Source organism: Homarus americanus, unplaced genomic scaffold, assembly GCF_018991925.1.
Source record: "Homarus americanus isolate GMGI-L3 unplaced genomic scaffold, GMGI_Hamer_2.0 scaffold16712, whole genome shotgun sequence".
Classification (NCBI taxonomy): domain Eukaryota; kingdom Metazoa; phylum Arthropoda; class Malacostraca; order Decapoda; family Nephropidae; genus Homarus; species Homarus americanus.
In genome coordinates this window covers 909,827-936,653 of record NW_024757794.1, presented here as the reverse complement: position 1 = coordinate 936,653, position 26,827 = coordinate 909,827, and the positions used below count along the sequence as shown (strand labels likewise).

The window sequence follows — 26,827 nt, the reverse complement described above, 5'->3', positions numbered from 1 at the left end:
TACTACTACTAATAATAATAATAATAATAATAATAATAATAATACGATAATGATAATAATAACAATAATAATGCAATAATAATAATAAATCTAGTCGTCCCGTTCGTGGCACTTTCACAACATGGCCATCTTACACCAGTTCGCTCTTACTGTAGTACACTTAGAAACATTATTCCCACGGAGTCACGGGCAAAAACTCTGAACCGGGAAACAAAGAGAAGAAAAAGTAAGTATATATTTTCTGCTCTGGCTGACTGCTGGACACGTCACCAAGGTGAGAGGAGAGGGAAAAGAAGAGATGAGAGAAGAGGCGAATGAGTGGTTCTTAGAGGTCAAGTGCTGTGGTGTGGGAGGTGATGGTGGTGAGTGGCGGTGGTGTGGGTGTGGTTACAGTGTAGAGGTGGAGGCATGGTGTGAAGGTGTGCGTGTGTTGTGTTGGTGGTGATCTAGATGTGACAGCATAACGTGTGATGGTGAAGGTGATGCTGTATTCAAAGAGACACCATATAGGTGTATACTAAGGTACAGGTACATAATCAGGTACAGGTACCAGGTACAGGTATAGTTATCAAAACAAACCAAAATATATGACTGATCAGAGTACAGTTTGCCGCCTTCAATCTTGTTAAGTCATTAGTCCCCACACACATCAAGTACTACCCCTGAGTACCGAGTGACTGACATCATCACTGGCTCGACATCATCACTGGCTCGACATCATCACTGGCTCTTATATCTGGTGCTGGCGTGAAGTGGCTCCGAGTTATGGCTCCTTCTTGCTCTCATTACTCACGAGGAAATGGTAGAGATATTAAGGTAAGCAATTAAGTTCTTCACGACAAGACTAATTAGCTATCTTACCTGCCTACCTCCCCACCCCTCTTCCGTGTTCTGTTTTGGATCCCACTGATGATTGACCCCTCTCCTTCCGAAGTCTTGAATCCCACGCCTGACTTCTTGGATCCCACTCAAGATTGACCCCACTCCTTCTGAAGTCTTGAATCCCACTCCTGACGTGTTGGATCCCACTCAAGACTCACCCCACTCACACCCACACTGACCCCTGAATCCTAAGGTCTCTAAGTGTTGAATTTTTCCCTCCCTGATAACAACTCCACTTCCGGTCCTACAGTGGTCGTCTCCTCCCCCCTCCTCCTCCCTGTCTCTCGTATTTCTCATTTCTTCCTCTTCCCCCTCTTACTTCTCTTCCCGATTTTTTTTCCTCTTCTCCTTTCTTCCCCCCGTTCCTTCCTCCTCCTCCTTCCCTCCTTTCCTTCCTCCTCCTCCTTCCCTCCATTTCTTCTTCCTCCTCCTTCCCTTCATTCCTTCCTCCTCCTCCGCCTTCCCTCCTTTCCTTCTTCCTCCTCCTCTTCCTTCCCTTCATTCCTTCCTCCTCCTCCTCCTTCCCTCCTTTCCTTCTTCTTCCTCCTCCTCCTCCTCCTCCTCTTTCCTTCTTCCTCCTCCTTCCCTTCATTCCTTCCTCCTCCTCCCCCTCCTTCCCTTCATTCCTTCCTCCTCCTCCCCTCCTTCCCTTCTTCCTTCCTCCTCCCTCCTCCTCCTTCCCTCCTTCCTCCTCCTCTCTCCTCCTTCATTCCTTCCTCCTCCTCCTCCTCCTCCCCATCCTCCTCCTCCTCCCCTAATACCATAAGTCGTCGTAGTAGTCAAGGTCATTACAACGAAACTGCGTCAGAACTGGGTGCGTATGAATGCGTATTTGTGCAATCAAAAGCGAGCCTTGATTGTGAGGTGGGAGAGGGGCGATAAAAAGGGTGTTTGTGTTGGGGGGGGGGGAGGGGTGTTTGAGAGAGGGGGGAGAATAGTTACAGGTGATGTGTGTGTGTGTGCATCCGAACTTTACCCTCACAAACAATGACAAACTTTTCAAGTTAACTTCAGCATCAATTTTTTTACCCCCCTCCCCACCTACCTGCAACTTGTCACACCTTATCACCTCTTGTATCCTCCACCCACATCATGTTAACTCTACCCCCACACTATCAGAGCGACCCAAACACAGTTGAACATTTTTTACTGTGTGTGTAGCGAGGTTTGTGGTGAACAGTGTGTGTAGAGTGGGTGGAGGCAGACAGTATTTGAAGCCCCCCAAGGCCACTACCATCAGCACCACTATTATCACCAACACACTGAATCACACACTATACCCACAAAACACACACACACACACACACACATTCCCATTTTGGGTTGGGTAGGACAAGGGCCTACTTTAAGCTACATTCCAATTAAGGGTTGAATAAGTTGGGGCCTATTGTGACTGGGGACCCCACTTAGACTGGGCCCCAATTGACCAGCCATACAGCAGCCACTTCACCAAATCATAATGTCCAATATGTAAACACAGGGCCATTGTGACGTCAACAACAACACACAGTAAGACTCCCAAAGGTCTTGTAAACTGACCATACAGAGGGGGTCTCTCTCTCTGTCTCTCTCTCTGTCTCTCTCTCTGTCTCACCTATGAAGCTTCAACCTGCCCTCAGGAGTGTGTACAGTGAGTCAGCGTGACTGTCCGCCATAGATTATTTGCTAAGTTAACAGAGTCAGTGATCAAGGTGAGGCGTGGCGGTTAGGTTAGATTAGGTTAGGTTAAGATTGGACCCCGTGAGGACTGGCTGGACCCCACTCTTAATGGCGAGTCAGGTAAGGTGTGGCCCAGGTGACCGAAGATAACAATACTCATCAGGTAAACAACTATATTGTTTACTCAAGTTTTTTAAAGTTCATAGAGAAGCAATCAAGTCTCAAGTCATACTCCAACTGTTGAAGGACCAGTGCAGCGTCGCTTGTTAGCCGAGTGACGTAACGTACACACACTCCTTGACCCCTGAGCTGTGAGCACCTTACCGACGAAGGCGCGGCAGAAGTAACAGGATGGTAGGGCTCACAAAGACTGCCACAATGTTCCTCGTGATTGGCTGCCGTAATGATGCACCTGATTGGCTGACTTATACAACGTAAAGACTAACAACCAGAAAATAACTCTGAGATTATATTACAACTACCTTTACCCTTTCACTACAGAGACGCCATCTTTTATTTAGCTAATATGATTTTGTTCAGCTCAGAGGCGACGCCATACACTAGGGTTTAACGAGCTACAGTTCAGTTGAGGTGGAGTCTCTTAGGTTTTATATTTTATATTTTCTTGTGTGTTTTAAGTCAAGTCCAGCAGTTAGGATCATTCTTACATCATCATTAACGAGGAATGTTTACCCACGAACCTCCCTGATGCCGGACACAGGACAAAACGCTGACAGGAGCATAATCAAAATACAACCTGCTGGTGTAGTCTGCCATCCTGTCCACGCCACAAAACACAGGAAAGGACAGACAATGAACAGACAGACAGACAATACAGGTGGATGAAGCCAAACTAACAGCGTATGTCTGCCGTGACGTCACCTTGCTGGAGCGTCGCCTTGCGTCATCTCCACACTGGGATTTAAATGCCCAGAGGAAGGTAGGTGACCGCTGCTGATTTTTAACATCGACATAAATAAACTTCATATCTACGTAACTTTCACCTTCACTACTACTAAAACACTATCGACAGTATAGATTAACAAACCAATTTAACGTATTTATTGATTCTTCCACCACAAGTTATGGATTTTAGTCGATTTAACAATAATAGGAAACTGTACTTAACATCTGGGTGTTGTCCAATGTTCGCGGGCAAATTTTTTTCGGGCGACCTCTACTGCACGCCTGTGAGTCTTGTTTACTGCGGAGACTCACTTGTGGCAGCCCTTGAGAGAGAGGGAGAGACTGACAAACATTTCCCTGTTTGTATAATGTCCTCACCTCAGTGTCACACACCACACACGGGCGACACAGGATACATATCTCTCTCATTTTACCGGAGTATGTATGAACCTATTGTGTTAGGTTAGCATAGATCAGGGTAGGTTAGGTTTAGGCACACACTACGTCACTTGCCCTGCCGACTCTACCGTACAGTGTAAACCATGTCACTGTGTACAGGTGAGTGACAGTGAATACATACGTCCCCAGGTGTACAAGATGGAGAAGCTGAATGAAGAGTGTAAACGATCAGACCCGTAGCCCTGACCCGTGTGTGTGGAGGGGGGAGAGAGGGAAGGTTAGGGGGTGGAGGAGGGGGGAGAGAGGGTTAGGGGGTGGAGGAGGGGGGAGAGGAAGGTTAGGGGGTGGGAGGAGGGGAGAGGGAAGGTTGGGGGGGTGGAGGAGGGGGAAGAGGTTAGGGGTGGAGAAGGGAGAGAGGAAGGTTAGGGAGGAGAAGGATTAGGGGGTGGAGGAGGGGGGAGAGAGGGGAAGGAGGGGGAGTGGAGGGAGGAGAATAAGAGGCAGTGGGGTGAGAGGTGAGGAAAGGGAAGAAGAAAGGAAAGTTAGGTGGGAGGGGATGGAGAAGGGTGGATGAAAGGGAGAGGAGTTGAGAGATGAGGGGGAGTGGCAGGGGAGAGAGGCGATGTGAGGGGTTAAGGGAGGGTTGGGAGGAGGAGGAGGATAGCAGGGTCGAAGTCACTAGGAGTTTCAGCCAAAAGATGACCAGTTTTTTTGGGGGAGTATTGGGCGACAGACTCTCTCTCTCTCTCTCTCTCTCTCTCTCACTGTCTCGTCACCATGGCGTGCGTCAGTTGGTCACGAAATATGGCCAGACAATCTGTAATCGTCTGGGTCAATAAACTTGGCTTTGTAAACTCTGTCTGAGCTTGTGTGGAGGTGTTGAATGGTCACTTGGGCCTCAGTCGTAATGTTTGTGCTTGTTTGTTTTCTTACTTTACGAGGTGATATCTTGGGTATTGTTTGAAGTGATTATGGTCTCTCTCTCTTTCTCTCTCTCTCTCTCTCTCTCTCTCTCTCTCTCTCTCTCTCTCTCTCTCCCTCTCTCTCTCAGAAGGTAGAGGCTGATGGAGGTACACAAGGACCTCATTAATTAGCTCCCTCCAATACACCTGGGATCAAATAACGTGTACCTGTGTGGGCGTGGCACCATGATGGGCGTGGCACCTGAATGGGCGTGGCACCTGGGGTTGGATGTGGCACTACTCGGAATCAGGTAAATGTGGCGTGGCATTCGGGGTAGGCGTGGCACCACTATGTAAGAAAATCAGATGAGTGGCCACAGTTGTCGGGGTGAGGGTGGCCACAGTTGTTGGGGTGAGGGTGGCCACAGTTGTCGGGGTGAGGGTGGCCACAGTTGTCAGGGTGAGGGTGGCCATACAACCACTACGATTACTGCAAACAACTCCGCTCTACCACAACTGCCACCACACCATTGTCCATTACCCTCCCTCCCCTATCTACAACAACCACACCACCACCACCACCTTACCTCTACCACAACTACCACTACCACACCTCACTGGTCACCACTTGTCCATCAACCACCACCACTACCACACTTTCCTCTCCTGACCTATTTGGGCAAGGCGTGACAAGCGTGAGTGTGTGTGTGTGACGTGACAAAGTGTTACTGCTGAAGGTTGTCACGCCCGGAGTCTCACTGTACTTGTGACGAAGGTGTTACTGTCAGGCTGTCACGGTGTGGAGACCAAGATGGTTAGGTTAGGGTGAGTTGGGTTGGGTTCATTTAAGTTAGATTAGGTTAGGTGTTACATTGATCGCCCCCTATGTTGCAGTGACCGCCTCTTGTGTTGCAGTGACAGCTTCTTGTGTTGCAGTGACCGCCTCTTGTGTTGCAGTGACCGCCTCATTCACTACAATGACCGCTTCACATGTCACAATAAACACTTCGCGCGCCCACCTGACGCACCAGCCCGGGAGTCACGTCTTGGGGGGAGGAGGCGTCAGCAGGTGTTAGCCCCGCCGGTGTACTGTCTCAACCAGGGAGCTGACAACTGAACCTAGCTATTACCTGGCTGATATGAAACTATATAACTGGCCTATATTAAACTACATACTCTTCTATATTAAACTAAATAATGTGTGTATATCAAGCCACACAGCCGCTATATAATGGTGTGCCCCGCGGTGGGTGAAACAGGGACGTCGTCAACGGTGATTCTCCCGTTATAATTACAGAAAGAAATGACCACTATAGTGCAGTGTGTGTGTGTGTGTGTGTGTGTGTGTAGCTAAAAACGTCAACATAACTATGAGCCACTGATATAACCCCTTAATATGAAATGAAAGATTCCCTTGGAGTGAGAAACAATAACGTCTCTGTAACTCTCTTAACGACCAAGAAACGAGTGATCAAGACTCAGTAACACCAGGACGAGTGTAGCTACAACACGCCATCTACTGTATGGGACAAGAGGAGGAGGGGGACTTGTACACTAGCAGCAGCTTGGAGTCTCGCGCGTGTAGACAGATTTCGTTCGTGTCTGTGTTTAATTTAATACAATGATGGAATAGAAAAAAGGAAAGAAACGGAACAGGAATAATTCTTCACACTGGGAGGGATGAGAGGGGTGGAGGGAGGGTGGGGTGGAGGGAGGGTGGGGGTGTGGTGGAGGAGGTGGCCAGACGTGTGGACATGAACGCCTTGGACGGTAGTGTTGAGGTTCAGTCACGAGGGGGCGTGGCGGTGAAAACTTGGTAGTGGTGTACGACTGCGGGGTCGACGCACCCAGGGCACGGGTCTGGGTGCCACCTACGCCCACAAGGACCAACCCACGCCCATCAGACGAGTTCACTCACCATAATTAGAGCGTGGGTGGTGATGAGCATCTGTGATATGCCTGGTAACTGTATACTAAACTGGTGATGATGTGGACTCTGAAGATGTCTGTTTACGGATTCAGAGTTTGTGTGTGTGTGTGGCCGAGGTCTGTGAGGACGTAGGACTGACCCATGACTCACCAACTTCCTGTGATCACCTAGTGTATGGATTAAACAGTTAGGGACACACACAGGAGGGAAAGCTACCCAATTCACATTAAAAATCACTATAGACATGAACCACAGACCAGGTGAAGAGTGAGACAAGACCACTCTGTATGTATCATCACTTATGTCGCCAACTGAGCAATATTTACATTGCCTCAACATGCTGATGAAGGATCTTAGAATTGTATGATGTGTTGTGGTTTATTGTAGGTTATGTTTGTGAGTTTGTGTTTGTTAGTTGTTGTTCTTGTTGTGACGAATGGAAGGTTGTATTGTGTTGTTGTTGTATTGTGTTGCTGTTGTTGTTGATGATTCTGAATACTGAAAGATCTTATAGGTGGTTGTGTTAGAGAATGTAAGACTCGTAGCAACACTGACTGGATGACACGCTAGAAGTATCAGTAAAAAACAGTTGAAGATCTACAGTGAACAGTCACGGTGTAGAGTAAACAAAGTCACGTGATATTGGTTCAACAAGGTCGTAGAGCTAATGTTGCCCTTAGAGAGAGAGAGCACCCCCCCCCCTCCTCAGTACACATAGGAACACACAGGCACTCACAGAACCTCCCTCAATAGTGCCAACACGACCTGCTACACACACACAGGTCTTGCATCTCCCTCCGTGTGTGGACGAGGCGTCATAGCTGCTGTAACTAATAATACTCTGGTCAGCTATATTTTACGTTACGCTGACGCCATCATCAGCCTCCCGACATTCCCTCTCTTTCTCCTCCCGCTATCACCAACCTCCCGACACTCCCTCTCTCTCTCTCTCCTCCCGCTATCACCAACCTCCCGACACTCCCTCTCTCTTCACCTAGTTGTTTAGCATCACGACCCACCAGGAGAGTCTAGAGGTGGCACTATCCACACACACAGCACAGTCCTGGTGTGTGTGTGTGTGTGTGTGAGCAAGGGGCGTGGTGTGGCGTTCGTGGCTACCGCAACTAATGGTCAAATGGTCAGTTGTCGCCCGCGCTACACCCAGCTATCACCTCAACACCTACCGCGAGAGACACCGCCACTACACCCAGCCATCAACATACCGCCGCTACACCCAGTCAGCCATTATCACAACACTAACCACGAGACAACACCGCCACTACACCCAGCCATCACCACAACACCTCCACGAGACACACCGCCACTACACCCAGCCACAACATACCGCCGCTACACCCAGTACCACCTAACCACGAGACAACACCGCCACTACACAGCCATCACCGCATGGAACACACACCCAGCCATCACCACAACACCTACCACGAGACACACCGCCACTACACCCAGCCATCAACATACCGCCGCTACACCCAGTCAGCCATTATCACAACACTAACCACGAGACAACACCGCCACTACACCCAGCCATCATCACAACACCTACCATGGAACACACACCCAGCCATCACCACAACACCTACCACGAGACACACCGCCACTACACCCAGCCATCATCACAACACCAACCACGAGACATACCGCCGCTACACCCAGCCATCACCACAACACCAACCACGAGACACACCGCCTCTACACCACCTCTTGGCATTATTTACGAACTATCACCACGAGATCCTAACCTAACCTAACTGATAGTGGTTTTTCACTCGAGGAATTCTTTTACAACCTAACTAGATACTATTTCTTATTCACCATTGTTTACATTTCTTGTTCACCATTGTTTACATTTATTGTTTACCCTTGTTTACATACAGCAGACAGTAGTGCTTCTAAGAGGTGTGTTGTGGACCCCATCATCATCACGTTACTTACGATTAAAAAAAATAAATGACAAAATTAAACTGATTGAGGAGTGTGGGCCAGTGAGGCGTCAGGTGACCACTAAACAAGCTGGCTACCGTTACTGAAAACACAGGTGAGGTGGAGTGGGGGGTGAAGGAGGGAGAGAGGGAGGAGAAGGAGGGGAGGAAAGGAAGGACGCTTGACCAGCACCTTCAGAATCAAGACTTCCTCCAACAGTAACGTAAACACCAGACTTTATTATTAACCACCAACAGTGAAATGCATTGAGAAATACAACAGTGAAATACGTCAGAAAAATTTCGTCACGTCGACCGGAACAGTATCCAGTCACAAGTGGTTAAGTATTAAAACTGTAAAACATGATGAAGTGGCTGACAGTGGTCCCTGCTGGTGAGGTGCTGACAGTGGTCCTGCTGGTGAGGTGCTGACAGTGGTCCCTTCTGGTGAGGTGCTGACAGTGGTCCCTGCTGGTGAGGTGGCTGACAGTGGTCCCTGCTGGTGAGGTGCTGACAGTGGTCCCTGCTGGTGAGGTGCTGACAGTGGTCCCTTCTGGTGAGGTGCTGACAGTGGTCCCTTCTGGTGAAGTGTGACAGTGGTCCCTGCTGGTGAGGTGCTGACAGTGGGTCCCTGCTGGTGAGGTGGCTGACAGTGGTCCCTTCTGGTGAGAGTGCTGACAGTGTTCCCTACTGGTGAGGAGTGCTGACAGTGGTCCCTTCTGGTGAGGTGCTGACAGTGGTCCTGCTGCACTGGTGGGGTGGCTGACAGTGGTCCCTGCTGGTGAGTGGCTGACAGTGGTCCTTCTGGTGAGAGTGCTGACAGTGGTCCCTTCTGGTGAGGTGCTGACGGTGGTCCTTCTGGTGAGGTGCTGACAGTGGTCCCTTCTGGTGAAGTGCTGACAGTGGTCCCTGCTGGTGAGGAGTGCTGACAGTGGTCCCTGCTGGTGGAGTGGCTGACAGTCGTCCCTTCTGGTGAGGTGCTGACAGAGTGGTCCACTTCTGGTGAGGTGTGACAGTGGTCCCCGCTGGTGAGGTGTGTGACAGTGGTTCCTGCTGGTGAGAGTGCGGCAGTGGTCCTTCTGGTGAGGTGCTGTGGTGGTCCCTGCTGGTGGGAGTGGCTGACAGTGGTCCCTGCTGGTGAGGTGGCTGACAGTGGTCCCTGCTGGTGAGGGTGCTGACAGAAGTTGGTCCTGCTGGTGAGGTGGCTGACAGTGGTCCTGCTGGTGGGGGTGCTGACAGTGGTCCCTGCTGGTGGGGTGGCTGAGCAGGTGGTCCTGCTGGTGAGGTGGCTGACAGTGGTCCTGCTGGTGAGGTGGCTGACAGTGGTCCCTGCTGGTGAGGTGCTGATGGTGGTCCTGCTGGTAGGTGGCTGATGAGTGGTCCCTGCTGGTGAGGTGCTGACAGTGGTCCTGCTGGTGAGTGCTGACAGTGGTCCCTGCTGGTGAGGTGCTGACAGTGGTCCTGCTGGTGAGGGTGGCTGACAGTGGTCCCTGCTGGTGAGGTGCTGACAGTGGTCCTGCTGGTGAGGTGGCTGACAGTGGTCCCTGCTGGTGAGGTGCTGACAGTGGTCCCTGCTGGTGAGGTGTGACAGTGGTCCCTGCTGGTGAGGTGCTGACAGTGGTCCTGCTGGTGGGGTGGCTGAGTGGTCCCTGCTGGTGCAGGTGGCTGACAGTGGTCCTATGCTGGTGAGGGGTGGCTGACAGTGGTCCCTGCTGGTGAGGTGGCTGACAGTGGTCCCTGCTGGTGAGGTGGCTGACAGTGGTCCCTGCTGGTGAGGAGGTGCTGACCCCAGTGGTCCCTGCTGGTGAGGTGGCTGACAGTGGTCCCTGCTGGTGAGGTGGCTGACAGTGGTCCCTGCTGGTGAGGGTGGCTGACAGTGGTCCCTGCTGGTGAGGTGGCTGACAGTGTCCCTGTGGTGAGGTGTGACAGTGGGGTCCCTGCTGGTGAGGTGCTGACAGTGGTCCCTGCTGGTGAGAGTGCTGACAGTGGTCCCTGGCTGGTGAGGTGCTGACAGTGGTCCCTTCACCAGGTGAGGTGGCTGACAGTGGTCCCTTCTGGTGAGGTGGCTGACAGTGGTCCCTGCTGGTGAGGTGGCTGACAGTGGTCCCTGCTGGTGAGGTGGCTGACAGTGGTCCCTGCTGGTGAGGTGCTGACAGTGGTCCCTTCTGGTGAGGTGCTGACAGTGGTCCCTTCTGGTGAGGTGGCTGACAGTGGTCCCTACTGGTGAGGTGCTGACAGTGGTCCTACTGGTGAGGTGCTGACGAAGTGGTCCCTGCTGGTGAGGTGCTGACAGTGGTCCCTACTGGTGAGGTGCTGTGTGGTCCTACTGGTGGGGTGGCTACAGTGGTCCCTACTGAGGTGAGGTGCTGACAGTGGTCCCTACTGGTGAGGTGCTTGCTGACAGTGGTCCCTGCTGGTGAGTGCTGACAGCGGTCCCTACTGGTGAGGTGCTGACAGTGGTCCCTGCTGGTGAGGTGGCTGACAGTGGTCCCTGCTGGTGAGGTGCTGACAGTGGTCCTTCTGGTGAGGTGCTGACAGTGTCCCTGCTGGTGAGGTGTGACAGTGGTCCCTTCTGGTGAGGTGGCTGACGGTGGTCCTACTGGTGCAGGCTGACAGTGGTCCCTACTGGTGAGGTGCTGACAGTGGTCCCTGCTGGTGAGGTGGCTGACGGTGTGGTCCCTGCTGGTGAGGTGCTGACAGTGGTCCCTCTGGTGAGGTGCTGACAGTGGTCCCTTCTGGTGAGGTGCTGACAGTGGTCCTACTGGTGAGGTGCTGACAGTGGTCTGAGGAGGTGCTGACAGTGGTCCCTGCTGGTGGTGTGACAGTGGACCCTCTGCTGGTGGGAGTGGCTGACAGTGGATTCCTGCTGGTGAGGGTGGCTGACAGTGGTCCCTACTGGTGAGTGTGACAGTGGTCCCTACTGGTGAGGTGCTGACAGTGGTCCTGCTGGTGAGGTGGCTGGCAGTGGTCCCTGCTGTTGGGGATTCTTGACAGTGGTCCCTTCTGGTGAGGTGCTGACAGTGGTCCCTGCTGGTGAGGGTGGCTGACAGTGGTCCTTCTGGTGAGGTGTGACAGTGGTCCCTACTGGTGAGGTGCTGACAGTGTGGTCCCTACTGGTGAGGTGCTGACAGTGGTCCTGCTGGTGAGGTGCTGACAGAGTGGTCCCTACTGGTGAGGTGCTGACAATGGTACTGCCTTCTGGTGGGGTGGCTGAAAGTGGTCCCTGCTGTTGAGGTGCTGACAGTGGTCCCTTCTGGTGAGGTGCACAGTGGTCCCTTCTGGTGAGGTGCTGACAGTGGTCCCTGCTGGTGAGAGTGCTGACAGTGGTCCCTGCTGGTGAGGTGGCTGACAGTGGTCCCTGTGGTGGTGCTGACTTGGTGGTCCCTGCTGGTGGTGTGCGACAGTGGTCCCTTCTGGTGGTGGCTGACAGTGTGGTCCCTACTGGTGAGGTGGCTGACAGTGGTCCCTACTGGTGAGGTGCTGACAGTGGTCCCTGCTGGTGAGGTGCTGACAGTGGTCCTGCTGGTGAGGTGGCTGACAGTGGTTGCTGACTCACACCATCAGCAGCGGTACACAAATGGTCACTGGCGTCTTGACCAACACTCCTCCTGACGTTAACTATGTGTCTTCTTCTTCTTCCTCCTCTTCCTTCTTCCTCCTTCTTCTTCCTCTTTCCTCCTCCTTCCTACTTCTTCTTCTTCCTTCTTCTTCTTCTTCCTTCTTCTTCCTTCTTCTTCTTCGTCTTCTTCCTTCGTCTTCTTCCTTCTCTTATCCTGTATTTTCTTCTCTTGGTTTTATTTACTCATCCTGTTCACCTGTTGGCACTCATACGTAAACAAGTCACTCAAACGGGTAAACAAGTTACTCAAACGGGTAAACAAGTCACTCAAACAGGTAAACAAGTCACTCAAACGGGTAAACAAGTCACTCAAACAGGTAAACAGGTCACTCAAACGGGTAAACAAGTCACTCAAACGGGTAAACAAGTCACTCAAACGGGTAAACAAGTCACTCAAACGGGTAAACAAGTCACTCAAACGGGTAAACAAGTCACTCAAACGGGTAAACAAGTCACTCAAACGGGTAAACAAGTCACTCAAACGGGTAAACAAGTCACTCAAACGGTAACAAGTCAACAAAACAGGTAAACAAGTCACTCAAACGGGTAAACAAGTCACTCAAACGGGTAAACAAGTCACTCAAACGGGTAAACAAGTCACTCAAACGGGTAAACAAGTCACTCAAACAGGTAAACAGGTCACTCAAACAGGTAAACAGGTCACTCAAACGGGTAAACAAGTCACTGTTACTAAGCGTTGAGCCGCGGTCTTAAGCTCCCTATTGCAAGAGGGTGACGTGCCCACACTCAGCCAGTTGTAACGGTCGAACACACACACGCCACCCACGCCCGCACGCCCTGGACCGGTCGTGGGGATGGTCAGGTGAGGAGGTGCAGGAGGGGTGGTAGAGGAGTAGGGGAAGGAGGGGTGGTAGAGGAGTAGGGGTGGAGGGGGAGGAATGGGAGAGGAGGGAGGAAGGAGGGTGGGAAGAGGAAGATGAGGAATGGGGGGAGGAGGAGGAGGAAAGGAGGGTAGAAAGGAAGATGCAGAATGGGGAGGAGGAGGAGGAATGGAGGAAGAGGAAGAGGAAGGAGGAGGGAGGAGGATGGTCAGACCTCCCTCTTCTCCTCTCTCCGCCCCTCAACACACACACACACACACACACACACACACACACACACACACACCTTATTTGATCACCTTTGCTGGTCATCCCACCCTCCCCCCATCACAGTTGGGGCCGTGGTTTTAAAAATGTTGTATTACTGATCTAAAAATATGTAATAAAAGGTAAATATATAATTAAATATGTTATACCACTAGGGGAGGGAGGGAGAGGAAATGGAGGAAGTGGAGGGTGGAGGGGGGAAGGAGGGGGAGGTGTATTAGGAAGAAACTTTAGGAAGAGAAGAGAGGCACCTGTTGGCACTACTGGTAAGATATGGGTACTAGTCCAATTGAGCCCTAACCTGACAACCTAACCTAACTAACCCTAATCTAACCTAACCTATATATGATTTACAGAGTTAATCTCAGTCGATATCATTCGTCGGTCAGTCAGCGGTCGGTCAGTTAGTCAGCTTTCATGGCAGTGTGAGAGCTGTGGTTGTGGGAGGGTGGAGCAGCGACGGACAGAGAGCGTCACTGAGGGTGTGGGCGTGAAGGAAGGGTTTGACAGGGAGGGAAGGAGGGAGGGAGCAGAGAGGGACGAGAAAGAGGAGGAGGAAGGATGGAAGGAGACAGGAGTGTGTAGTGATAAAACAGGGATTTTCGGAGGTTAAAGAAAACGGGGACATGTGACAGTCTCCAGCGGTAACTGCTTTAGTTTACAGTAATACAATACTGCCCCTGCCATGGAAATGATTAGCGGGCAGGGTCTCCATCCGCTCGGATATGTTTAATTATCATAACTGTTATCTATACAAGGGCCATGGCCATCAACAAATGTTCATCTCTTGCATAAGTCACTGTACCTGTAATGCTGTTTTAACATGAATGGACCTGAACTTGTAAGAAACCTGTGGGCCATGATAAAGTAACTATACACCAGTGATAGAACTCTGATACCAAACTACACAGTATCTTGGTTGAGTCTGGTGTCCTGCCAACAAGTGACTCGGCCAACTGTGCAGGAAAAGAGGGAGAGTTCGGTGTTATCAGTTTAACCAGATACTATGTACAACGAGATTCCGGACTTAACAATGACAACAATGATATTTTGTTTTGCACAGGTCAGAGGAAGTGTTGATTATCATAACAAAACACAACGGGAAAACCAGGGCATGTCAGCTTTATTCCCGCCCTACCTCCAGCCCCCCCTCTATGACCCACCTCCCCCCAGTCCCCTCCATGACCCTCCCCCAGCCCCCCATGACCCTCCCCATCACCTCTGCCATAACAATCCGGTACTGGATGTTTCCCTAAATGGTTAACAAACTCCAGTTGCGTAATTCACCTCCTACCACTACACACCAAACCACTCAGCACCACCACGTCACTCCACACCATCACGTTACTCCATACCATCACGTTACTCCATACCATGTCACTCCACACCACCACGTCACTCCACACCATCACGTTACTCCATACCATCACGTTACTCCATACCATCACGTTACTCCATACCATGTCACTCCACACCCACAATAAAACAAGAAACTTAAGTCCTCTGATAACTTCAGGTTCTTATTCAACTTTTACCGCGAGTGTTAGTGAGAGAAAAGTGTGGAGACTGTGTGAGAAGTATTGACCTCGTCTGTACAGCCATATATGGTACACTGGGCTAGTTACGGGGCTCAGACGGTGACCTATAGCTGGGGGATTCTAGAAAGGTTTATATGATGAAGTTTCCTCACAAATATCGAGGTTGGGTTAGGTTAGGTTAGGGCACCACACACCCACTGCAGGTCAAATCCTGTTTTTACTTCATCCCGGACAAGTTCTGAGAGGAAGTCGGGCTTTTATCGCCGCTCTGGTAAGTCTTGAAAAAAGTCGGGTTTTTTCTCATCATCCCCGACAACAAGATCTGAAGAAGTCGAGGGAGATCACTGTAATCCCTCAATACAAAATCACACACAGGGTTGGTGACCACGGCCCCCTACTCATAGAAACCAACACCTCGTCTCTCCTTTACAAACTCCTATGCACATATTAGCATCGGTGTGAAGCCTCAAATATTGACGAAATCTACCGACTGATTCTTGGTTGGGTGTGGCTGAGCGGTACGAGATACGATGAAACCTGTGTTGGTTAGGTTAGGTTTGGTTAGTTAATGGACGAGACGCTTAGCTGGAGGGTCCAACAGGAAATGAATAAATATGTCACACTGATGAAAAAATAAACAAAAACACATCAAGATTGAATAGAACAACACACAAGAAAACAAGGAATAAGGAAAATTTAATATTTTAGTTATGTAATTAAGAGATAAAGGGATAATGGTAGACAGACAACAGACTGACAGTGTTAAGGATCCTTGTCGATGACTTCTGGAGTGCCATAAGGGAGTATCCTGGGACCTTGGCTGTTTGTATGTTATGTAAATGACGTATGCCCATTGGCGCGTGACGTAGACTTCGTTGTAGGTTGATGACAGATCCAAATACGTAAACAATGGCTGATAGACAATAAGTTATCTCAATATTTTGGGAAGACTGAAGCAATATTAATTAGATCACAAAGAATCCCTCAAATATTAAGCGACATGAATGTATTGTGTGGGTATGGCTTCATCTTAACTGTAACCTCGGTGAACTAACCTCAGGCTAACTCTTGCTTCTTTCTTACCTGGAGAATTAATTGGAAATATCATAGTATAAATATTTAATCCCAGAGTAAATTGTTTATAAGAACCCAATACGTGTCAGTTGATGTCCATAGGAACCTTTTGTTTGGGTCATATAATGTTGTTTTTTTGTACCTTTGTTATTTCTATGTTGCCTTTATTACCGATGTTATAATAATCACCATCATTGTTAATACTATTATACCTACTATCATTATCATTTTATTATCATGATCGTCTAATGATTCTAACTTCCTCTCGCCTCGTCACCACAATAAACCACATAGTTACAGGTGTGCAGGATACAGGCCTTCCTACAACCTACTGCTTCTTCACACACCTGTCGTAGGTAGCTGTAGGAGCGTGGTGGTGTAGGATCAATACCTACCCAGTCACCCCTCACCCACCTGACCTCCCCTCACCTACCTGACCTCCCCTCACCTACCTCACCTCCCCTCACCTACCTCTAATAATAGCCGTCGTTCATCATTAGTTACTTTTTCCCCTCGTTAATGAGTCCTAATGGTAACCTTGGTAGTGGTCTTTACACTGTACCTGTGTCCCCTCTTCCTTCCCCTTCCCTCGTTACCTGTCTCCACTCTTCCTTCCCCTTCCCTTGTTACCTGAGTCCCCTCTTCCTTCCCCTTCCCTTGTTAACCATTTCCCCTCTTCATTCCCTTCAGTGTACCTGTCGACCCCTGTTTCCCTCCCTCGGTACCTACACCCACAGTATACCCACACCTCCCCAATACACACAACACCCCCTCAGAGTATACACAACACAGCTTGGGTATACACTCTTCCCTCCCTTGCAACATCAACTTCTCAAGGCGACCTTCTTAATCAACACACAGGTAGATGGGGACAGGTGTTGTTGTACCTGTCACGAGCCTCGCAGTACACCTTTGTCAATATTATGGTGGTAGAACCTTGGGTCGTCACACACACACACATGAAGAAGAACAAGAAGAATGTGATAGACGAATACAACAAAGAACAAGGAAGAAAGAGGAGGAAGAAGAAGAAGAGAAGGGGAAGAAGGAGGCAGGAGGGAGGATGATGCCCGGTGCTATTATTAGGAATGATGTCATAAGAGACACGGTAAAGAAGAGAGAAACTGTCCGGCCATTCGTCCCACTTTCTCTTACTTAAAAAATGTTTACTAGCATGACATCACTCAACAATAACTACAACAACTAAAATAATAACCATAACAACAACAATCACAACCATAACAACAACAACCACTACAACAACACCCACAACAAATAAAACAATAATAATACAACATTAACAAAAAACAAAACAATATATCCTACCACAAAAGCAATAAAAACAATAACAAAGCCGCAATAACCACTAAAAACAAAAACAATAACAAATACAGCTGCAATAACAAAAAATACAGGTGTTAATACTTCATAACACACAGGTAACAATATCATCTACCACAGGTGCAACAAGTTAACACATATGGTTCATTAACGTCTTGGATGACTCTCTCTCTCTCTTCTCTAAACTTTCCTCTCTGTGTGTGTGTGTGTGTGTCCAATACCTCGTTTTTACATAAGTTTCCCTTCACACCTATACAAGAACTCCACCCATAAGTAAATTTGTTTTCCTAAGATCTCTAAGTTGTGTTGTTGTCGTTAGGTGAGGTTAGGTTAGGTTAGGTTACACCGTCACCATTACACATAATCAGTACCAATTGAATTTACCATCATCACAATCCTCAAAACTAACCACTATCACCATCACCCATCACCATCAATATCACCATCACTAAACTCACCAACACCAAGCCTCCATCACTGAAACTCACCATCACTAATCATGACAACCACTGATAATGTCCACGGCACACAGGTGACGTCATCACTACACCTGCACATCCTGATATTTTAAAACGCCAATTAGAATTCGCCTCAGGTAACACACACACACACACACACACGGGAGAGGGTATACACACACACACACACACACATGGGAGAGGGTATATACATACACACACACACACAAGGGAGGGTCAGAATATAGACTCCATATCATAACCCTGATCAATGAGGGTCAGAATATAGACTCCATATCATAATCCTGATCAATATCCTGGACTGCCCCATTAAAGCAGGGCGGTGGTATATACTCGTGCCGGCCCCTAACACACTGAGCTACGATGTTCTATGAAGTCCTTTGATGTTTAGGGATGTTTATAAAGTCCCTTGATGTTTCAGTACACATTAAGTGACTCGGTAAACACATACACTAAGGATTTGTGTTCCTGAGTGTACTGGAGGCTGGGTGAGGGTGTAGCAGCTGGGTGAGGGTGTAGCAGCTGGGTGAGGGTGTAGCAGCTGGGTGAGGTGTAGCAGCAGCTGGGTGAGGTGTGGCAGCAGCTGGGTGAGGTGTAGCAGCTGCAGCTGGGTGAGGTGTAGCGGCTGGGTGAGGGTGTAGCAGCTGGGTGAGGTGTGTGGCAGCTGGGTGAGGTGTAGCAGCTGGGTGAGGAGGTGTAGGGTGGCAGGGGTGAGGTGTGGCAGCTCAGGGTGAGCTGGGTGAGGGTGCAGCTGGGTGAGGGTGTGGGCTGGGTGAGGTGTGAGCTGGGTGAGGTGGTGGGTGAGGGCTGGGTGCTGGTGTTGGGCTGGGTGAGGTGTGTGGCAGCTGGGTGAGGGTGTGGCAGCTGGGTGAGGTGTAGCAGGGGTGTCTTGGGTGAGGGTGTAGCAGCTGGGTGTGTGTGGGTGAGGTGTGGCTGGCAGCTGGTGAGGGTGTGAGGGTGAGCAGCAGCTGGGTGAGGGTGTAGCTGGGTGACAGCTGGGTGAGGTGTAGCAGCAGCTGGGTGAGGGTGTAGCAGCTGGGTGAGGTGTACTGGGTGAGGTGTAGCAACTGGGTGAGGGAGCAGCTGGGTGAGGTGGGCAGGTGAGGTGAGCAGCTGGGTGGGGTGTGGCAGCTGTGGGGTGAGGGTAGCTGGGTGAGGGTGTGGCAACTGGGTGAGGGTGCAACAGGGTGTAGGGTGTAGGTGTGTAGCTGTGGTGGGTGAGGGTTGGGTGAGCAGCTGGGTGAGGTGCTGGGTGGGTGGGTGAGGGTGGCAGCTGGGTGAGGGTGTGTAGCTGGGTGAGGGTGTGGCAGCTGGGTGAGCAGGGGTGGGTGAGGGTGTAGCAGCTGGGTGAGGTGTAGCAGCTGGGTGAGGTGTAGCAGCTGGGTGAGCAGCTGGGTGAGGTGTGGCAGCTGGGTGAGGTGTAGCAGCTGGGTGAGGTGTATGGCTGGTGTGAGGGTGTGGCAGCTGGGTGAGGTGTAGGGGGTGAGGTAGGGTGTAGGGTGGGTGAGGTGTGGGTGAGGTGTGTGGGTGCAGCAGCTGGGTGAGGTGTAGCAGCTGGGTGAGGGTGTAGCAGCTGGGTGAGGGTGTAGCAGCTGGGTGAGGGTGTAGCAGCTGGGTGAGGGTGTAGCAGCTGGGTGAGGGTGTAGCAGACACTTTGCTGTTGATGTAAGGATTCAACAAGACACTTCTGTTGCATGAAAGTGAAACAAGTGAACAGTGAAGACCTTGGTCCCTCCTGCTGGGTCAATCACTGATGATTTGGGTTGAACTATATCCAGTAAATATGTCAGTCACTGTCAGTGTGTGTGTAGAGAGAGAGACAGACAGACAGCACTGACAGTCAGGAACTATGGGACAGAAGTGCACGTTTAAGATGTCCTCTCATTGGTAGTAACGAAACCACTTGACCTCACAAGCACTTCAGAAAATGGATCGTTCTCACACCAACCACGTCTTCACCTCAGTACGTGTCAAATACTTGTTCTACAGTGAAGCCTCAGGGGGTCAACGCTGCATACCTTGTTGTGGGGCTCCAGAGTTCTGGGTGGGTTACTGTGTTAAGTGATTCCGGTGTTATAACTTCCGGGAGAACAGATGATGGCGGCGCTGTTACCCGGGCAGAGTAGGTGACGTGTATGGGGACGTGGCTCAACAGCGAGAGGTCCATGAAGCACAGGTTGTTGGCTCACAGGACTGGTGAAAAAAGGATTGAGGCCCCACAATCCCATTACGGGTCTGTAACTCATCACCTGCCACTTGAAAACCTCATCTTCATGCGGCCAACCGTGAGGCAGCCTTCCTCCTGTACTGCCAGGCTTCAGATTAATACCACGGCTGTTAGGATCACCCAACCTACAGAGACGGTCAACTGTCTCAGATCATCCACCCACAGGTGTACAAAGAGTGTGTCAGGCCATGATGGGTCTCCACCATAGAGGTGAGACGCGTGACAGCCAACCATCACACTACCTGGACACACCACACCCGGTAATCTCCTCCTCTTAGGTACACCCGACGGAAGTGACACAGGTCGTGACCGTGTGACAGAGGTCATGACCGTGGGACACAGGTCGTGACCCCGTGACACTCACCACGCCTACACACACTAACAGGTAGCCATAGATTGTACAGGCAAACATAAAACTGGAGGTGACCTTCAGGTGAGGGTCACTGTGTTGTACTGTGATACTTAAGACACATTATGGCTTCTGACAGCTACAGGTAAGTCTTCCTCTTTACGTGTCCCACAGGTGTGTACACAGGTCATGGCTTTGTTTACCTGATTGACATGTTGACAACCCAGAACTGAGAGACTGCCAAGTGCTAAAATTTACATTACAGCCCCTTGTTCAACTGTCATATGAACTGCGTATATGACAATATGACAGTACTGACATGCCGGCTATGACAACCTATATTAACACTGCCCATTATGGTAAGAGTAACCCGTGTTATGACAGTGACAGTGCTGACACATACATGACCAACCCCCGGCCATCACGGTACTGTAACAGACAGAGTAAAGTGATGAGGTCGGAGCAGCAGGGCGGGGAGTAACAAGAAGAGGAGTGGTTCCCTAGCAACCAGTGGACAACACCGTGCGCTCTCTCTCTCTCTCTCTCTCTCTCTCTCTCTACACATAGATTTACTAAAGGATGGAGTTCGTGTGTAGGTGTGAAGAGAAACTTGTATAAAACCTGAGTTATTGGGCACACACACACACCCACGCACACACACACACACACACACACACACACAGGTCAGCTATTTTCAGCAGTGACACAGAAGAAAGATTTTCAAGCAATTTCGGTGAAAATAACAGGAATTATTTTTTAACACACACACCCCTGGTGCTTGCGGGGGTGATGGGGGTTGAGGAGGAGGCAATGGGGGGGGAGTTTAGGAAGCACGCAAGCACGCACACACAAGCTCAAGCATATACGTACATGTAGATGTTATTCTCTCATGTGCGTTGTAATTTGTGGCTCAGTGATGTAGACATGTTCCCTGCTCGCTCGCTCTCTCTCACACAAACACACTATCCCTCCAGGTGACTGATTATGACATAGCTGAGGTGCTGTACCTGGTGGCTTCCTGGTGTGCCTCCTCTTCCTTCTCCTCCACCACCCTTACCTCCTCTTCCACCTCTCACTTCCTCCTCCCTCATCAATCACCTCTACTTTCTCCTCCTCCCCCATCCCTCCCTCACCCATCCCCCGCTACCAGATCAATACCTCACCTCAGCCACACCCAGCCATTACACCTGTTATTTACACCAGAAATTTACACCGATCTTGAGATTACTTGTAAATATTCTTGTTTAAATCCCCGAGTTAAATTGCCATTAAATTCCCAAAGTAAATACCTATAAAAGATCTCATCCCTCTATCCATATCTTTAAATATATCTACTATTTCTCTTTGATTACCCTTTTTATATTGCTATGTTAAATTACTGTACTAAATCCCTATAATAATATGCAATTAACTCCCTTCAATAAATCCTTCTCTAATATAAGATAAATCATTGGGATTATTTTTCTCATTAAGGTAATTAGGATTTTAATTGACAAAGTTGAAGACAGATAATTACCTTAGGACGTAATTATATTCAAGTCTTAAAAGGGTAACTAATCACAAGTCTTAATTAGGTCTACGTCTTTCACAGGTAACAAGACTTAACCACAACTAATCCTTTATTTCACACAAGCAGCATAATTACACCCCCCCCCCCTCCCCAAGGCGCCATTATAACCTGGGGTGGTATTTTTAAGGTTAATGGGTAAAAAAGTGTAATGAGGAGGCCAGACTGCGGTCTCAACCACCACAGGCGCCCTGACTGAGACCCACAACCAGGAGTCTGACCTTGAAACGGAAGCCTCGAGTTAGGTCAAGTTAGGTCAGGGGAAGGTAAGGTTAAGTTATGGTAGGGGAAGGTAAGGTTAAGTTATGGTAGGGGGAAGGTTGTTGCTAAAAGTATCAAAGTTAAGATAAAGATTAAATTGGTTAAGTAAGGTTAGGGTTGCTAAATTAGGGTCCCAGAGAAATTAACAAATCCTCAAAATTACAACTGAGAGATGGAGGAAAAACAGAGAATGTGTAGTGTATAGAGGTAGTGTATAGAGCGTAGTGTAGTGTATAGTGTAAAGAGTGTAGTGTATAGAGCGTAGTGTAGTGTATAGAGCGTAGTGTAGTGTATAGAGGTAGTGTATAGAGCGTAGTGTAGTGTATAGAGTGTAGTGTATAGAGTGTAGTGTATAGAGTGTAGTGTAGTGTATAGAGCGTAGTATAGTGTATAGTGTAGTGTAGTGTATAGAGTGTAGTGTATAGAGCGTAGTGTAGTGTATAGAGTGTAGTGTATAGAGCGTAGTGTAGTGCATAGAGCGTAGTATAGTGTATAGAGCGTAGTATAGTGTATAGAGTGTAGTGTAGTGTATAGAGCGTAGTGTAGTGTATAGAGTGTAGTGTAGTGTATAGAGTGTAGTGTATAGAGCGTAGTGTAGTGTATAGAGCGTAGTGTAGTGTATAGAGCACACCTTTACCTGCCCCCACCAGCCAGGAGTCACGTCACCACACCAGTACACCATCGCTCTTTCTTACCTTTCACGAAGTTATGATAAATGACGCCACGAAATACAGTAAGCAATACAGTGATTGGGAGTGACCGGCAGTGATGGGGAAGTGACCGATAGTGATGGGGAAGTGACCGGCAGTGATGGGGGAGTGACCGGCAGTGATGGGGGAGTGGCCGGCAGAGAGAGAGAGAGAGAGAGTTGTCAGCTGGGCCGTGAACAAGGGCAGTCTTCCGGTCTTTGTGTTGTTATCAGTATCATTCGGATATCAGTCACCTGCCAATCACAGAAGTCGATGAAGAACACCAGGTGAAGGGTGGAACGTCAGGCGAAGGGTGGAACGTCAGGCGAAGGGTGGAACGTCAGGCGAAGGGTGGAACGTCAGGCGAAGGGTGGAACGCCAGGCGAAGGGTGGAATGCCAGGCGAAGGGTGGAATGCCAGGCGAAGGATGGAAAGCTAAGAGACGGCTATACAAAGCAAACTATCATACAAGTATACACGGATCTCCTCCATCCATACACCGCCTTCCCTCCGTCAGGCCTCCGTCAGGTCGGTGATGGGAGACATTACCTCAAAAACACGGAGGAGGAAATGGTAAAGAGTGATGTAAGACTTGTAAGTGTGGAAAGTGTCAGGAAAGTGCCAAAACAGGATGAAAAATATCCCCTCACCCCCACCCCTTCCCCCAAACACACACCCCCCTTCCTCACACACACACACACCCCCCTTCCCCACCACACACAAACGAATCATAAATAACGTGTAAGTTCTCTCAGTACATTCAACGACCCATTCCTTGTGCTTCTGTTATACGGGATACCATTTAAATTTCTGGCTACTGTTTTCAATAAATCTTTAATTCAAAATACTTTTTGTATTACACAAATATACACAGAAATACACATCAAGAACCCTCATCCTCCATGTTCATTATAATCATTATAGCTACAACATTAATGTATGTGTTCAGTCTCTCGTTCACAAACCTTACATAAAACACAACAGACACACGAAATAATAATATCCAATGAATGAGTAAATGGTCGGTTAAACTCCATGGTCGTATTTCTTGTTATTGTTTGGCGGGAACATCGAGAATAATAAATAGTTTTGATATGAAGGGAGCAAGACCAGAGGCAGGAGCTGTAGATCACGTGTCTGACATCAACTTACGAAGGAAACCTCAAGAAATTACCTAACCTAACTTAACCTAACATACACCTCAATAATTTTAGCCTAATTTGTGCTGGCTGAGGTTAAATTAGTTTTCTTCTATACATTAAAACAAACATGCCAGTGAAGATCCTGTTTAAAAATAAAAGAGCGGAGGTAAACTGAACTTTTTAACCTTCCTCAGAGGTATATCGCCTTGTGAGCTCAACGGGACAAAGCAGGGGCGTAAATCAATCGTGTTCTCTCTTGTTTTGTTATGGTCAGTCATTTGCACCAGTTTATGAGCCCCCTTCCGCACCACAACACGCTATATTCGCCTCCCAGTCAGTATTGTACACGACAGTCGCTTACACTCGCCTCCCAGTCAGAATTGTACACGACAGTCGCTTACACTCGCCTCCCAGTCAGTACTGTACACGACAGTCGCTTACACTCGCCTCCCAGTCAGTATTGTACACGACAGTCGCTTACACTCACCTCCCAGTCAGTATTGTACACGACAGTCGCTTACACTCGCCTCCCAGTCAGTACTGTACACGACAGTCGCTTACACTCACCTCCCAGTCAGTACTGTACACGACAGTCGCTTACATTCACCTCCCAGTCAGTATTGTACACGACAGTCAATTACACTCGCCTCCCAGTCAGTACTGTACACGACAGTCGCTCACACTCACCTCCCAGTCAGTACTGTACACGGCACAGTCTGCTGAGGACCGGGATAAGTCACCTGTTATAATAACGAGGAAAGGTAGTGAACGGTTCTTCTTAGACGCCCGTAAACTGACCAAATATCTTACCAGTTCAGATTTGGTTCGATTAGTGAGAGGTTAGGTTATGATTATGTTAGAGGTGTTAGGATTATGTTAGAGGTAGGTTAGGTTAGATTACGCTTCTGTTTGGGACAGGTCAGGTTCCGGGTTTTAGGGAGTCATGAGGTCCACGCGCCACAGGAGCAGGCTGACTCCTCTGTAATCGTGCAACAATTGGTCCAGCTGTTCCCACTGACCATTGTGTAGTATACACCATGGTCATGTTGCCTGCTGCTCCTACCACGCCACCAGTTCAGGCAGCACACAGACAACACACCATCATCTCGCACATACACACAGACAACACACCATCATCTCGCACATACACACGGACTACACACACCATCATCTCGCACATACACACAGACAACACACCATCATTCCTGCACATACACACAGACAACACACACCATCATCTCGCACATACACACAGACAACACACACCATCATCTCGCACACACACAGACAACACACCATCATCCGCACATACACACGGGACAACACACACCATCATCTGCACATACACACACAGAGACAACACACACCATCATCTCGCACATACACACAGACAACACACACCATCATCTCTGCACATACACACAGACAACACACCATCATCTCTGCACATACACACAGACAACACACACCATCATCTCTGCACACACACAGACAACACACACACCATCATCTCGCACATACACACAGACAACACACACCATCATCTCGCACATACACACAGACAACACACCATCATCTCGCACATACACACAGACAACACACACCATCATCTCGCACATACACACGGACAACACATAAGCTTTGTCAATTCACTTAACACAGGATACATCGATAAATATTAATTATGCTTTAGTCATTTAAGATTCAACCTTTTTTTAAGATTAGTTATATTAAACTTTTTGACGAACTTTATAATTCTCTGTTACATCTTGGTAAAGTTGTTTCTTGGCATCAGCTTGTTGACCTCACAATGTATTACTGCGCTTCAATAACTAGGGTCTTAAGAGCCTAGTAAGTTCAGTAATAATAATAATAGTCCACCAACAACCAGACAACAACAGTAAACAGATAACGTAGCAATTACCACGTCACATCATCCTGTTTAACGCTTATGTAACATCAACAAATAGTAAATCCGTTTTATTAGCTTGAGTCATCGCGAACTTTTTTTCCTTTCTCATTGCAACACAAAATTTAACATTGGAATGATATCAAGAGACTAGTACTCACCAGTATGTTGTGGGGCTATGGAGTGGTCCTCACTAAAACGTCATTTGATGATTGTCTCTACGTGAAACAACTTTACTAATCCATGTTTTCCTCTGATGTTTTGAGTCTTAATACAGCTCTCAAGTTAACAGTAACACAGTTGCATATTTCTGAATTTTCCACACTTCCATAGGAGCACAGGCTGAGGAGAGACGACACTAAAGATTTCGACACGCGAGAGGTTGTGTGAGGGTTGAGCGTCACTGACCAGCGCGTCCTCACACCACCACAGTCACTGGCGGACTGGTGCAACACCAACTACGAGCTACTACCCGCCACCGCCACGATCCTATGCTAGGTTGCCAGATGATTTCAGTTGCTTATGGCCAAAAACACAGGAATAAAAGGCCCAAAAAAGGCCAAATGGTAAAATTGTCTTTAAAAACCTACATTCCGATTCAGAAAGGATATAGGCAAGCACTGGTTTGGTAATAGAGTTGTGGATATGTGGAATAGGCTACCGAGTGCTATAGTAGGATCGGGGACGCTAGGGAGCTTCAAGACGAAGTTGGATAGGCACATGGAAGTGCTGGGATGGGTGTGAAAGGGATCTGCCCTGTATGGGCCAGTCGGCCTCCTGCAGTATCCCACTTTCTTATGTTCTTATGTTCTTATGTTCTTATACTCTCCAAATTAAACTTAGAAACCTTTAAAAACAACAAAGTAAACACAAAACGTTGAAATATTTCTAAATAAATCAAT

The 26,827-nt window shown here is 48.8% G+C and overlaps 1 protein-coding gene across 1 annotated transcript in view; it reads right to left on the bottom strand.

The window, feature by feature from the left end:
• Window positions 1-26,368, bottom strand: part of LOC121857782 — a 94,336-nt gene extending 67,968 nt beyond the window's left edge. The window contains exon 1 of the mRNA XM_042353976.1: window positions 26,087-26,368. The gene's annotated coding sequence lies outside the window, so the exon portion shown is untranslated. The remainder of the gene's footprint in view (window positions 1-26,086) is intronic.
• Window positions 26,369-26,827: the final 459 nt, after the last annotated feature.